The sequence below is a fragment of the Orycteropus afer genome, unplaced genomic scaffold (assembly GCF_000298275.1).
Source record: "Orycteropus afer afer isolate SDZICR_OR568_19922 unplaced genomic scaffold, OryAfe1.0 scaffold00136, whole genome shotgun sequence".
In the NCBI taxonomy this organism is placed as follows: domain Eukaryota; kingdom Metazoa; phylum Chordata; class Mammalia; order Tubulidentata; family Orycteropodidae; genus Orycteropus; species Orycteropus afer.
In genome coordinates, this window is record NW_006921723.1 from 4,133,779 (window position 1) to 4,149,058 (window position 15,280).

The 15,280-nt window shown below is 42.5% G+C and overlaps 1 pseudogene; it reads left to right on the plus strand.

The window, feature by feature from the left end:
• The first annotated feature begins 5,152 nt into the window (after positions 1-5,152).
• On the plus strand, positions 5,153-5,943 carry LOC122150413 (annotated as a pseudogene).
• The last annotated feature ends 9,337 nt before the right edge of the window (positions 5,944-15,280 follow it).

A 15,280-nucleotide genomic window follows, 5' to 3' on the forward strand; every position in this document is an offset into this window, starting at 1 on the left:
GAGGCATAGGGCCTGCCAGCCCAACGGACTAAGATTGCCACTCAGATGAACTAGGGGATTGGAGCCACCCACTGAAGGAGATGTGTATGAATACCAAGTTGACAAGGGGTGAAACTGTGGTAGTTAACTTGTGTGTCAACTTGCCTGGGCCTGGTTTTGAGTGTCTAGGCAGCTGGATGTAGTTATTCCCTATGAGACTGGTAATCAACTCCATATACTGGAGCAGCTGAGTAGCTGTCTTGGGGATGTGGTCTGCTTCCAGCATATAAGAAGAAGCATTGAGAAAGGTCTCTACAGCTTTTTGCCACACTTGGACCCTGCATATAGCTGAGTCTTCATTCAGCAGCCTGCCATGTTTCTTGCTGGTCTTGGGACTGTCTCTGGACTTGAACTAGTGGTCTGCCATGTTGTTTGGTAATCTTGGGACTGTGCCATTTTATTTGTCAACCTTGGCTTTGTCAGCCTCAGCAGCCAGCAACTGCCTGAGTTAAGAGAAGCCTCCAGCTTCAGTGGGCCAGGAAAAAGAGGCAGAGCTGAAGCCCAAGTTTGAGGGGCTTTTCACCCAACCGCCTGGAGTTGGCACTTTGAGCTCAGATTTCTAGCCTCTTAAACTGGAAAAGAATACATCTGTTTGTGGTATTTTCTGTTGGAGAGGTACTAGAGATAACCAAAACAGAGTTCCATACACCTTATTTGCATGGTCCCACCTGATAGAAGAACTAACAAATTTGTCCTAGAAGAAGTGCAGCCAGAATGCTCCTTGAAGGCAAGGATGGCCAGACTTTGTCTCACCTACTTTGGTCATGTTGTCAGAAGGCACCATTCTCTAGGAAAGGATATCATGCTTGGTAAAGTGGAGGGTCAGCAAAAAAGGGGAAGACCCTCAAGGAGATGGACTGACACAGTGGCTGCAATGATGGGATTTGGTATAGCAAGGATGGTGAGGCTAGTGCAGGATGAGGCAGTGTTTCTTTCTGTTGTGCATAGGGTAGCTATGAGTTGGAGCCAACTTGATGGCACCTAACAACAACAACACCTAGTAATCTGATGGGAGTTGCAAAGACTGGTTAGAAAAGCCATACCAAGTAATTCACTGCACCACAATATGCATACAAGGAAGACCAGTTAACAATACTATTATTTTAATTTACGCATTAACCACTAAAGCCAAAGATGAAGAAATTAAATATTTTTACCAATTTCTGCAGTCTGATATTGACCAAACATGCAATCAAGATGTATTGATAATTACTGGTAATTGGAATGCAAACATTGGAAATAAAGAAGAAGCATGAGTATTTGGAAAATATAGCCTTGGCAATAGAAATGACCCAGAGATCGGATGATAGAATTTTGCAAGACCGATGACTTATTTTGCAAATAACTTATTTTGCAAATAACTTTTTCAACAACATAAACAGTGACTACAAATGTGGACCTGACCAGATGGAATATACAGAAATCAAATCAACTATATCTGTGGAAAGAGGCAATGGAGAACCTCAATATCATCAGTCAAAACAAGGCCAGGAGCTCACTGTGGAACAGGTCATCAATTGCTCATATGCAAGTTCAAGTTGAAGCTGAAGAAAATTAAAACAAGTCTATGAAAGCAAAAATAAGACCTTGATTATATCCCATCTGCATTTAAAGACCATCTGAAGAACAAATTTGACACATTGAACACCAATGACCAAAGACTAGACAAGCTGAAGAATGATATCAAGAACTGCATACATGAAGAAAGCAAAGGGCCATTAAGAGGACAGGAAAGGAAGAAAAAACCAAGATGGATTTCAGAAGAGACTCTGAAACTTGCTCTTGAACAGAGAGTAGCTAAAGTGAATGGAAGAAACACTGAAATAAAAGAACTGAACAGAAATTTCAAAGGTTGGCTCGAGAAGACAAAGTAAAGTATTATAAAGAAATGTGCAAAAACCTGAAATTAGAAAACCAAAAGGGAAGAACATGCTCAGCATTTCTCAAGCTGAAAGAACTGAAGAAAAAATTCAAGCCTCAAGTTGCAATACTGAAGGATTCTATGGGTAAAATATTAAATGATGTAGGAAGTATCAAAAGAAGATGGAAGGAATACACAGAGTCACTGTAGCAAAAAGAATTGGTCGACATTTAGGTGTTTCAGGAGGTAGCATATGATCAAGAACAAATAGTACTGAAGGAAGAAATACAAGCTACACTGAAAGAACTGGTGAAATACAAGGCTCCAGGAATTGACAGAATACATTGAGATGTTTCAACAAATGGGTGCATTGCTGGAAGTGCTTACTCATTTATACCAAGAAATTTGTAAGACAGCTATCTGGCCAACCAACTGAAAAAGATTCATATTTGTGTCCATTCAAAAGAAAACTGATCCAATGGAATGCAGAAATTATCAAACAATATCATTAATATCATACACAAGTAAAATTCTGCTGAAGATAATTGAAAAATGGCTGCAGCAGTATATTGACAGGGAACTTCCAGGAATGCAAGCTGGATTCAGAAGAGGGCGTGGAATGAGGGTTATCTTGCAGATGTCAGATGGATCCTGGCTGAAAGCAAAGAATACCAGAAAGATGTTTACCTGTGTTTTATTGACTATACAAAGGCATTCGACTGTTATGGATAACATTGCGAAGAATGGGAATTCTGGAACCTGTACAGACAAACAAGTAGTTATTTGAACAGAACAAGGGGATACTGCATGGTTTAAAATCAGGAAGGGTGTGCATCAGGGTTTATCCTTTGCCCATACTTATTCAATCTGTATGCTAAGCAAATCATCTGAGAAGTTGGACTATTGAAGAAGAATGTGGAGTCAGGATTAGAGGAAGACTCATCAACCTGCAATATGCAGATGACATAACCTTGCTTGCTGAAAGTGAAGATGACTTGAAGCACTTATTGATGAAGATCAAAGACTTCAGTATGAATTACACCTCAACATAAGAAAACAAAAATTCTCACAACTGGACCAATAAGCAACATCATGATAAATGGAGAAAAGTTTGAAGTTGTGAAGGGAGGGATATAATTTTACTTGAATCCACAATCAACACAAATGGAAGTAGCAGTTAAGAAATCCGACATCATATTGCACTGGGCAAACCTTTAAAGACCTCTTTAAAGTGTTCAGGAGCAAAGATGTCACTTTGGAGACTAAGGTACGCCTAACCCATGGCATGGTATTTTCAGTAGCCTCATATGCATGTGAAAGATGGACAATGAATAAAGAAGAGAGAAGAAGAGTTGATGCTTTTGAATTGTCGTGTTTCTAAGAATACCGAAAGTACCATGGACTGCCAGAAGAACAAACAAATCTGTCCTGGAAGAAGTGCAGCTGGAATGCTCCTTGGAAGCGAGAATAGTCTCACCTACTTTGACCATGTTGTCAGAAGGGATCATTCCCTGGAGAAGGGTATCATTCTCAGTAAAGTAGAGGATCAGTGAAAAAGGGGAAGACTGTCAATGAGATGAATTGACTCAGTGGCTGCAATGATGGGCTCATGCATAGCAAGGATTGATTATAAAGATGGTGCAGGACTGGCCAGTGTTTCGTTCTGTTGCACATAGGATCTCTATGAGTCAGAACCATTTTGATGGCATCTAACAACAATAACAACCCCAACAAGGGTGCAAGCTCTCTAATCCCCTTGGTGGGCCACAAGCACCTTGCATCTGCATAGTCCTACCCAGTCATTTGTTGGGAGTTACAAAGACTATGGCTAGATGATATTAAGTAAGTCAAAGGACGGTAGACTTGAATCCTGTTAAATTTATGAAGACTTGGTTTTGGGCCCAAAATGTGATCTATCTTGGCAAATGTTTTATATGCACTTGAAAAGAATGTTTTTGGGTGGTGTGTCCTATAAATGTCAATTAGGTCAAGCTGTTTGATAGTGTTGTTCAAGTCTTCTATTCCCTTACTGATTTTCGAACTGCACATTCTAGTAATTATTGCAAGAGGGGTATTGAAATTGCCTACTATGAGTGTGGAGTTGTCTGTTTCTCCTTGCAGCTTTTTTTTTTCTTCCCACATATTTTGAAGCTCTGTTAGTAATCAGTGTTTAGGATTGTTATGTCATTGTGATAAATTGATCCCTTTATCATTATGAAGTGTCCATCTTTATCTTTGGTAATAGTCCTTTCTCTGAAATTTACTTTGTCTGATATTAATAAAGCCACTTCAGCTGTCTTTTGAATGGTATTAATATGATTTATCTTCCCTCATCATCCTTTTACTTTTAACCTATTTGTGTCTTAAATTTTAAGTGTTGTTTCTAGCAGGCCACTCACCACTCATCCATCAGTTTGTTATACTATGGCAGCTTGTGTGTTACCATGAGGCTGGAGGCTATGACACCAGTATTTCAAATGCCAGCAGGGTTACCCATAGTGGACAGGTTTCTGTGGAGCTTCCAGACTAAGACGGACTCAGAAGAAGGAAGAGCCATCCACTTCTCAAAGAATTGACCAATGTAAACTTTATGAGTAGCAGTGAAACACTGTCTGATATATTACTGGAAAACTTTTATGAATAGCCCTGAAACATTGTCTGATTTAGTGCCAGAAGATGAACCCCTCAGGTCAGAAGGCACTCAAAATGCAACTGGGGAAGAGTTGCCTCCTCAGAGTAGAGTTGACCTTAATGATGTGGTTGGAGTAAAGCTTTCAGGACCTCTGTTTGCTGATGGGGCACGACTCAAAATGGGAAGAAACAGCTGCAAACATCCATTAATAATCAGAACATGGAATGCACAAAGTATGAATCTAGGAAAACTGGAAGTTGTCAAAAATGAAATGGAACACATAAAGATTGATATCCTAGGCCTTAGCTGAAATGGACTGGTTTTGGCCATCTTGAATCAGACAATCATATGATCTACTATGCTGAGAATGACAGATTGAAGAGGAATGGCATTGGATTAATTGTCAAAAAGAACATTTCAAGATCTATCCTGAAGTATAATGCTGTCAGTGATAGGATAACATCCATACACCTATAAGGAAGACCAGTCAATACTACTATGATTCAAATGTATGCTCTAACCACTAAAGCCAAAGATGAGGAAATTGAAGATTTTTACCAGCTTCTGCAGTCTGATGACCTTTGGTCTGGTGGCATGACTGACCAGCAACAATGCCCAGGATGACCAGCAACAGCTCCCAGGGTGCATTGAGCACTAAGGAGAAACCCAAAGGGTCTGAAGACAACTTCAGAAGAAACACACAGGGAACATTATGATGCAGCAGAAATTCTAAACTCATCTAAAGATCAGGGTAGGGGGTGGAGGAGGGTGTTGGAGCATCAGGTTTGGGTTTAGAATCAAGAAGTGGTCAGAGTTGGAGTCCTGCAGAAGAACAGACTGGCTCATGTTATCTGGAGAAGAACTTTTCTGAGGAAGGTACAGATAAGAGGTCAGGGGCAGGGCAAAAGGCAGAGCTCCAACAAGGAGACAGTAGAGAGACACAGCCTGGGCCCTTTGCCACTCTGCCAGGGCTGCCACTGAAGCCTGCCACAGCATGGTTCTCAGCTGGGTGAGAGAGGTGCCTATGACCACATTAGAGGTTTGGTTCACTCCTCACACTGAGGTGGACCTTAGGTACCTCAGCTCAGATGTCAGTCAATGTGCATTTAAATATTTTCAGTTGGCAGAGGAAGCAAAATATGCCATCGAGGCCATCCTGTTGGCTGACCCTCGGTCTGTGTATTGATGAAATTTCTGCCAGAACACTCTTTTCTACTTCATTGTAGACATAGCACACGGCACTTGCTGGTTTGGCAGTGGCTTTGCAGAAGTCCTCAGGATCCATCATGCTTCTGAGCCTGTTCAGATGCCTGACCTGTGGAGACCTTGGAGACCCTGGGATTTCCAGGAGTTTCTGTTACTCTTTAAGTTGAACTTTGGATATGATTTTTGGATCTTATGTACAAGCTAAAGAGCGCTGGTGGTATAATGCCTAAGGCATTTGACTGCTAACTAGAAGGCTGGCGGTTCAAACCCACCAGCTACTCCTCGGAAGGAAGACTGGGCAATCTATTTTTGTAGAGATACAACCTTGGAAACCCAAGGAGGCTTTGCTATGAATTGGAAATGACTTGACGACGGTGAGAGAGAGAGAGCAGTCTGAAATTTCTGACAACATGACCAAAGTAGATGAGATGAAGTCTGGCCATACTCACTTCCAAGGGGCATTCTGGCTGCACTTCTTCCAGGACAGATCTGTTAGTTCTTTTAGCAGTCCAAGGTACTTTCAGCATTCTTCACCAGCACCACAACTCAAAAGCATCAACTCTTCCTTATTCATTGTCTGGCTTTCACATACATATGAGGTAATTGAAAGTACCATGGCTCGTGTCAGGCACACCTTAGTTCTCAAGGACATCCTTCAACAACAAACAGTGACATACATGTGAACCTCGCCAGATGCGGTACACAGAAATCAGATCAGCTACATCTATGGGAAGAGGCAATGGAGAAGCTCAATATCTTCAGCCAAAACAAGGCTAGGAGCTGATTGTGGAACAGACCATCAACTGCTCATATGCAAGTTCAAGTTAATAAAGCCACTCCATCTTTCTTTTGAATGGTGTTAATATGGTATATCTTCTTTTCCTCTCATCCTTTTATTTTTAGCCTATTTGTGTCTTAAATTTTAAGTGAGTTTCTTGTAGGCTACCCACCGCTTGTTTTAATTGTCTTCAGTTTTAATTACTGGAATAAGCTAGAGGCTTCTCCTGACTCATGCAGTTGCTGGCTGGTGCGGCTGATGAATCCATCAGTAGGTGTGGTGCAGTGAATTACTCAGTATAGCTTTTCTAACCAATCTTTGGAATCTTTGTGACTCCCACCATATTACTGGATGGGACCATGAAAATAAGATGTATGGAACACTAACGTGAGGATTGGTTAGTTTTGTCATTCTGTTAGGCTTAAAATGAGCCCTCCTAGAGACAGAAAGGGGATCTTACTGCCATCAAGAGAAAAGAGCTAGAAGTGGAGTGGAGTGTGTCCTTGGACCCAAGATCCCTACTCTGGACCTCCTTGGCAGAGGGACGGCAGAGACGACAGGCTGAGACAACCAGCTGAGATGACTGGCCAAGATGACCAGCTGAGGAACCAAGAGTCACAAGATAGAGCTGTGGCTTGCCAGCCCACAGAGTGAGAAAGCTGAGTGCCTTTGGGCAGGAAGCTTGCTGGCAGAGTGGGTGCACCTATCAGCAGAGCTATAAGAGCTTTGTAATACTTGCCTGAGCAGGGCAGAGGCCAGGCTGAGAGGCCAGGGCCAGAGAGATGTGTCTGAGGGCATAGCAGAGGGGAGACTGTCCTGATCAAAGAATTGTATCCTGAGAGCATTCCTGAACCTGAATTGTAGTGTTTTACTTCCCTAATGAATCCCATAATCATGAGTATTGCCTGTGAGTTCTGTGTGACCATTGCAATGAATTATTGAACCCAGCAGAGAAGTAGTGAGTGCTGTGGCAGGGATGGTTGGTGTCAGAGTTGATAAAAAGGCTGGAGGGTAGTGGCATGTCTGGCCTCATAGGAATAACCTTTGGGCTGTTGGTGGTGGTTCTGTCTCCCCCCTGTGAAGTTAGAAGAGGTCAGAGGAAGATGCTACCTCCATGTCCTTTTTGCACTGGGTATAGAATACTAAGCTGATTTTTTTTTTTTTTAAACTTGTGCCTAAACAATTTCTCTCAAAGGTCAGCACAAGGGCAGTCCTCATGGGGCAGAGGTTAAAGATGTCCCCAATGACCAAACTACCGTGCCACTCCATCATTTCAGACATTAACTCCTTCTCCTCCTCCCAGTAATTTTCCCTGTCTTAGGGTTCTGTATTTCACTGTAATGCCTCACAGAATTCACAGACACCTCAGGGATTGTCTCATGTAGTAATGGTGGAGGTTGGCAGGCTGGCGAGTCCCAGGTCCGTGAGTGGGTCTGGAGGATCCTCTCAATTCTTGGGGTTTGATGAACCTCAGTCAGCAGATCAGATGACAGCTGCTGTCCCAAATCCAGGGGTGAGATGAGGATGAGCCAAAACACAGAACTGGAGCAAGAGGAGGGGGAACCTTCCCAAGAGATTCGTAGGTATACCCTCAAGGAAGCTAAGGGTGGTGATTTGAGTTATACCTTCCAGCAAGGCAGGACTCAAGATACATTCCACCTGTGTCACTCCAACAGAAATAACCCAAGTGGATGGCTTTTAACAATCAGCAGCTCAAGGCAGTCATTATAAGGAACAACTACTACCAGCTGCCCAGCCAAGTTGACACTCAACCTTAACTACCACACCACCCCAAACACGGATGGATAATAGGATTTACAATACATCACAGAATGGAAGGCAATGGCTAGAAGGGCCACATCAAGCAATTCACCACAACTTGCATTATTTCCATAGAGAAATCTATCATTCTTACCTTTGTTCCTCTATACATAGTATCTTCTCTAGCTGCTTTTAGGATTTTTCTCTTTGTTCTTGGTTTCTGAGCATTTGAGTATGTGACTTGATGTAGTTTTCTTCATGTACTTGGAGTTCACTAAGCTTTTTGGTTCTGTGGGTTTATAATTTTCATTAAATTTTGAAATATTTTGGCTATTATTTCTTTGATTATATCCCCTCCCCTTTGGGTGCTCTAATTACACATATATTTAACCACTTAACGTTGTCTCACACCTTACTTTTTTTTTTTTTTAACAAAATCAATTTTCCTTCTCTGTGTGTTCCATTTTAGTTCATTACTGTTGCTATGTCTTCAAATTCACTAATCTTTTTTTCTGTAGTATCTAATCTGCTGTTCATTATATTCAGGTTTTTCTTTTCTTTTCTTTCTTTTTTTTTAAAATCTCATACATTGTAGTTTTCATGTCTAAAAATTCATTTTCTATGTTTTTTATAATTTCCATGTGTCTACTTGAAATGTTCAAACTTTCTTCTATGAACAGATGGAATAAAGTTATGTTGTTGTTGTTAAGTGCCGTCGAGTCGTTTCCGACTCATAGCGACCCCATGCACAGCAGAACGAAACACTGCCCGATCCCGCACCAGCCCCACAATCCCTGCTATACTTGAGCCCATCATTGCAGCCACCGTGTCAATCCATCTCGTTGAAGGCCTCCCCCTCTTTCGTCGACCCTCCACCCTACCAAGCATGACATCCTTCTCCAGGGAATGGTCCCTTCTTACAACATGACCAAAATAGGTGAGACGAAGTCTGGCCATTCTTGCTTCCAAGGAGCATTCTGGCTGCACTTCCTCCAGGACAGATCTGTTAGTTCTTTTAGCAGTCCATGGTATTCAGCATTCTTCGCCAGCACCACAACTCAAAAGCATCAACTCTTCTTCGGTCTTCCTTATTCATTGTCCAGCTCTCACATGCATATGAGGCGATTGGAAATATCATGGCTTGTGTCAGGCACACCTTAGTCCTCAAGGAGATATCCTTGCTCCTCAGCACTTGATAAAGTTCCTTCACAGTTGACTTTCCCAATGCTACACATCGTCTAATGTCTTGACTGCTGCTTCCATTGGCATCGATTGTAGAACCAAGCAACGTGAATTCTTTGACAACCTCAATCTTCTCTCCATTTATTGTGATGCTGTTCATTGGTCCAGTTGTGAGGAGTTTTGTTTTCTATATATTGAGACGTAATCCATACTGCAGATTGTATTCTTCAACCTTCATCAGTAGGTGCCTTAAGTCATCCTCACTTTCAGCAAGCAAAGTTGTATCATCTGCATATCTCACGTTGTTAATGATTCTTCCTCCAATCCTGATACCACGTTTTTCTTCATATAGTCCAGCTTCTCGGATTACTTGCTCAGCACATAGATTGAATAAGTGTGGAGAAAGAATACAAACCTGACGCACTCCCTTCTTGATTTTAAACCATGTAGTGTCCCCTTGTTCTGTTCGAACGACAGCCTCCTGGTCAAGGTACAGATTCCTCATGAGTACAATCAAGTGCTCGGGAATTCCCATTCTTCTCAATGTTATCCATAATTTGTCATGATCCACACAATCAAATGCCCTTGCATAGGCAATAAAACACAAGTAAACATCTTTCTGGTATTCCCTGCCTTGAGCCAAGATCCATCTGACAACAGCTATGATATCCCTTGTTCCACGTCCTCTTCTGAATCCGGCTTGAACCTCTGGAAGTTCTCTATCAATATACTGCTGCAAACGTTTCTGAATTATCTTCAGTAAGATCTTACTTGCGTGTGATATTAATGATATTGTTCTATAATTTCCACATTCTGTGGGATCACCTTTCTTTGGAATGGGCACAAATATGGATCTCTTCCAGTCTGTTGGCCAGGTAGTTGTCTTCCAAATCTCTTGGCATAACTGAGTGAGTGCCTCCAATGGGGCATCTGTTTGTTGAAATATCTCAATCGATATGCCATCAATTCCCGGAGCCTTGTTCTTCGCCAGTTCTTTCATTGCAGCTTTGACTTCTTCATTCATTACCATTGGTTCTAGATCATATGCCACTTCCTGAAATGGATGAAGATCGATCCGTTCTTTTTAGTACAGTGACTCTGTGTATTCCTGCCATCTTCTCTTGATGTTTCCTGCATCATTCAATATTTTGCCCATAGAATCTCTCAATATTGCAACTCAAGGCTTCAATTTTTTCTTCAGTTCTTTCAGTTTGAGAAATGCCGAGCGTGTTCTTCCCTTTTGGTTTTCAGACTCCAGGTGTTTGCACATTTCATTCTAGTAATTGGCTTTGTCTACTCGAGCTGCTGTTTGAAATCTTCTGTTCAGCCCTTTTACCTTTTCATTTCTTCCATTTCTTTAGCTATTCTCCACTCAAGGGCAAGGTTCAGAGTCTCTTCTATCATCCACTTTGGGATAAAGTTATAAGAACCATTTTAAAATCCGTGGTAGTTAAGGTTGTATGTCAACTTGGCTGGGCCTGGTTGAGTGACTGGGCAGCTGGATGTAGTTATTCCCCATGGTGAGATTGGTAATTAACTCCATGGGGGAATCTACTGGAGCAGCTGAGTAGCTACTTTAGGGATGTGGGCTGCTTCCAATATATATAAAAAACAACTTTGAGGAAGATCTCCAGCATATGGTACGCTTGAACCCTGCATATAGTCGAGTTGTTGTTCAGCAGCCTGCCATGTTGCCCTGCCTATTTTAGAACTTTCTCATCACTTGACCAATGGCCTGGCATGTGGTTTGGTACTATTAAGACTATGCATTTTATGTGTCAACCTTGGGCTTATCAGCCTCAGCAGCCAGCAGCTGCCTGAGTGAAGAAAAGCTTCCAGCTTCAGTGGGCCAGAGGCATTTGACTGCTAACGAGAAGGTTGGTGGTTCAAACCCACCAGCCACTCCTCGGAAGCAAGGTTGGGCAATCTACTTCCATAGTGATACTGCCTTGGAAACTCAAGGAGGGGTCACTATGAGTCGGATCTAACTCGATGGCAGTGCATGTGTCAGTAGGCTGGGAGCAAGAGGCAGGGCTGAAACCCAAGGTCGAGGGGCTTTCACCTAGGCCCTGGAGCCTGACACTTTGAACTTGGACTTCTGGCCTCCAAAACTGTAAGAGAATAAACTCCTGTTTGTTAAAGCATCTCATTTGTGGTATCTTCTGTTAGAGCAACACTGGATAACCAAAACACTGTCCTTGTCTGTTAAATCTAACATCTGTGTTCATTTTTGAGATGTTTCTATTGCATTATTTTTCTCCTCATTATACACCATGTTTTCTATATTTCCATGTCTAGTAATTTTTTGTCACTTGCCAGACATGTGAATTTTACCTTGTTGGATGTTGGATATTTTTATATTCCTATGAATATTTTTGAGTTTTGTTCTGGGCTGCATTTAAGTTACTTAGAAATAATTTGATCCCTTTGAGTCTTTCTTTTCAGCTTTGTGTGGTGGGTCCAGAGCAGTGTTCATTCAGGGCTTATTAGTCTCTCTACTGAGGCAGGACTCTCTTGAGCCCTCTACCAGTGTCCCATGAATTATGAAGTTTTCCAATCTGGCTATTTGGGACAGGCCTGTTCTCAGCCCTCTAATTCTGCCTAGTGCTTTCCCAGCATTGGGCCGCTCCTTCATACACATGTCCTGATCTGTCCTCTATTGAATACATGAGTAGGGCCTTTGCAAACTTCAGGGCTTCTCTTGCTATGTACCCTCTCTTTCTGGGCTCTGGGCTCTCTTTTCAGGGCTCCACCTCCTCAATTCAGGGAGTGTCTTAGGCCCCTGCTGTGTTCTCTCCATGGACTGTAAATTCTCCAATGAGCTGGGTGATCACATGGCTCCTCTCTATTGTCTCCTACCTCTTAGAAATCACAGTCCTTCAGTGATTCCTGAAGGACACTGGACACTGATGCCCGTATCTTGGAAGCATTGTTTTGTCTATTTTTAAAGTGTTTCAGATGGGAAGATAAGTCTAATTTCTGTTACTCCATCTTGGCTAGAAGTAGAAATCTAATTCTAATTTTATTTTTTTCATTGTAGAGAGTTGAATAGTGCTGCCCCCTCCACCCAAAAGCATGTCTACCTAAAACTCAGAATGTAACCTTGTTTAGAATAGTATGTTTGCAAATGAAATTAGTTAAGATGAGGTCATGCTGGATTAGGGTTTCATTGAGCTCTGGTAGCATAGTGGCTAAAAGCACTTGACTGCTAACCAGAAGGCTGGCGGTTCAAACCCACCAGCCAGTCCTCGGAAGGAAGGTTGGTCAATCCTACTTCATAGTGATACTGCCTCGGAAACCCAAGGAGGGGTTCCTATGAGTTGGGGCCGACTCAACGTCACATAACAACAACAACAACATAAGACAAGGGAGATTTGGGCACAAAGACACAGGGACAATGCCAGGGGAAGGTGGAAGCAGAGGTTGGGGTGATGTGGCTCCAAACCAAAGAAGTCAAGGATTGCCAGGAGCCACCAGAAGCCAGAAGAAGCAAGGAGCGATCCTCCCCTAGATCCTCTGGAGAGAGTGTGGCCCTGATGACACCTTGATTTTGGATTTTTTGGCCTCCACAATTGTGAGACAACAAATGTCCATTGTAAGTACCAGTTTATTGTACTTCGTCTTGGTAGCTCTAGGAAATGAATACAGCCAAGGTTATATATTTATATAATCTGTACAAGTAAGTAGCTCTGCAAGGCTCAGAAAGGGTGTAGCAGTTTCCTACCAACCTCTCCAAAGTCTCAATTCCAGCTCCCCAGAGAAAACTCTTTGAACATTGTTGGGTTTACCTCCATTTCCTTAGACAGTGTGACTGTAATGTTTTGTTTTTTAATCTCCAGCGTTAGCTATGAGGTGTTGGTTTACTATTGTATAAAAGAAGTGCTTGATGCTGTTGCTTCAGCCCCTTTCCAGGATGCCTCAGTTTCTGGTGAAATCAGTATTCAGTGATTTGTTATGAAGATGAATGTAGTTTATGTACTGTGATTTCAGTAATGCTCTATGCCACATCTGGATGACCCACAGAGTGGGTCCAGTGGGTCCCTAAACCCATCCTGTAGTGATTTCTCCAGTTCCAGAATGCATAATTGCAATAGATATACTGAGTAATTGGCATAATTCCCACATTGTGTCCCTGACATGTGGAGTAAGGGCCATTATGGTAGGAAAAGCCAAGTGGAAGCCATTAGAATTGCCTATACCTACAAAAATAGTAAACCAAAAGCAATACTGTATCTCTGGAAGGTTTGCAGAAATTAGTGCCACCATCAAGGGCTTGAAGGATGCAGGGGTGGTGATTCCCACCACATCCTCCTTTAATCCACTTATTTGGCTTGTGCAAAAAAAACAGCTGGATCTTGGAGAATGACAGTAGATTATTGTAAATTTAATCAGGTGGTGACTCCAATTCCAGCTGCTGTTCCTGGTACGGTTTCATTGCTTGAGCAAATTAGTACATCTCCTGGTACTTGGTATGCAGCTATTGATCTGGCCAGTATCTTTTTCTCGATACCAATTTCAAAGGACCATCAGAAGCAGTTTGCCTTAAGCTGGCAAGGCCAACAATATACTTTCGCAGTGCTTCCTCAAAGGTATATCAACTCCCCAGCACTATGTCATAATTTAGTCCATAGGGATCTTGATTGCCTTTCCCTTCCACAAGACATCACACTGGTCCATTATATTGATGATATTATGCTGATTGGACCTAGTAAGGAAGAAGTATCGATGACTTTAGACTTATTGGTGAGACATCTGCATGCAAGAAGGTAGGAAATTAACCCAACAAAAATTTAGGGACTTTTCACTTCAGTGAAATTCCTAGGGGTCCAATGGTGTGGGGCATGTCGAGATATTCCTACTAAAGTGAAGGATAAGTTATTGTATCTGGCTTCCCCCACAACTAAAAAGGAGGCACAATACCTGGTGGGTCTCTTTGGATTTTGGAGGCAACATATCCCTCATTTGGGTGTGTTGCTGCAGCCTATTTATCAAGTGACTTGGAAAGCTGCTAGTTTCGAGTGAGACCCAGAACAACAGAAGGCCCTGCAATGGGTTCAGGCTGCCATGCAGACTGCTCTGCCACTTGGGACATATGATCCAGCTGACCCAATGGTACTTGAAGTGTCTGTATCAGATAGAGATGCTGTTTGGAGTATTTGGCAGGTTCCTATTGGTGAATCACAATGCAGACCCTTAGGATTTTGGAGCAAAGCCCTGCCATCCTCTGCAGATAATTACTCTCCTTTTGAGAAACAGCTTTTGGCTTGTTAATGGGCTTTAATAGAGACTGAATGCCTAACCATGGCCACGAAGTCACCGTGAGGCCTGAGCTACCCATAATGAACTAGGTTTGTCTGATCCACAGAGTCATAAAGTTGGACATGCACAGTAGCACTCCATCATTAAATGGAAGTGGTATATCAGAGATTGGGCTCGAGCAGGACCTGAAGGCACAAGTAAGTTGCATGAGGAAGTGGCCCAAATACCTACAGTCTCCACTCTAGTCACATTACCTTCCCTCTCCCAGTCTGTACCTATGGCCTCATAGGGAGTTCCTTATGATCAGTTGACTGGGGAAGAGAAAACTCGTGACTGGTTTACAGATGGTTCTGTGAGATATGCAAGCACCACTTGAAAATGGATAGCAGCGGCACTGCAGCCCTTTTTTGGGACTTCCTTGAAGGACAGTGGTGAAGGGAAATCCTCCCAATGGGCAGAACTTCGAGCCATGCATATGGCTGTTCACTTTGCACAGAACAAGAAATGGCCAGATGTTTGATTGTATACGGATTCATGGGCTGTGGCTAATGGCTTGGCCAGT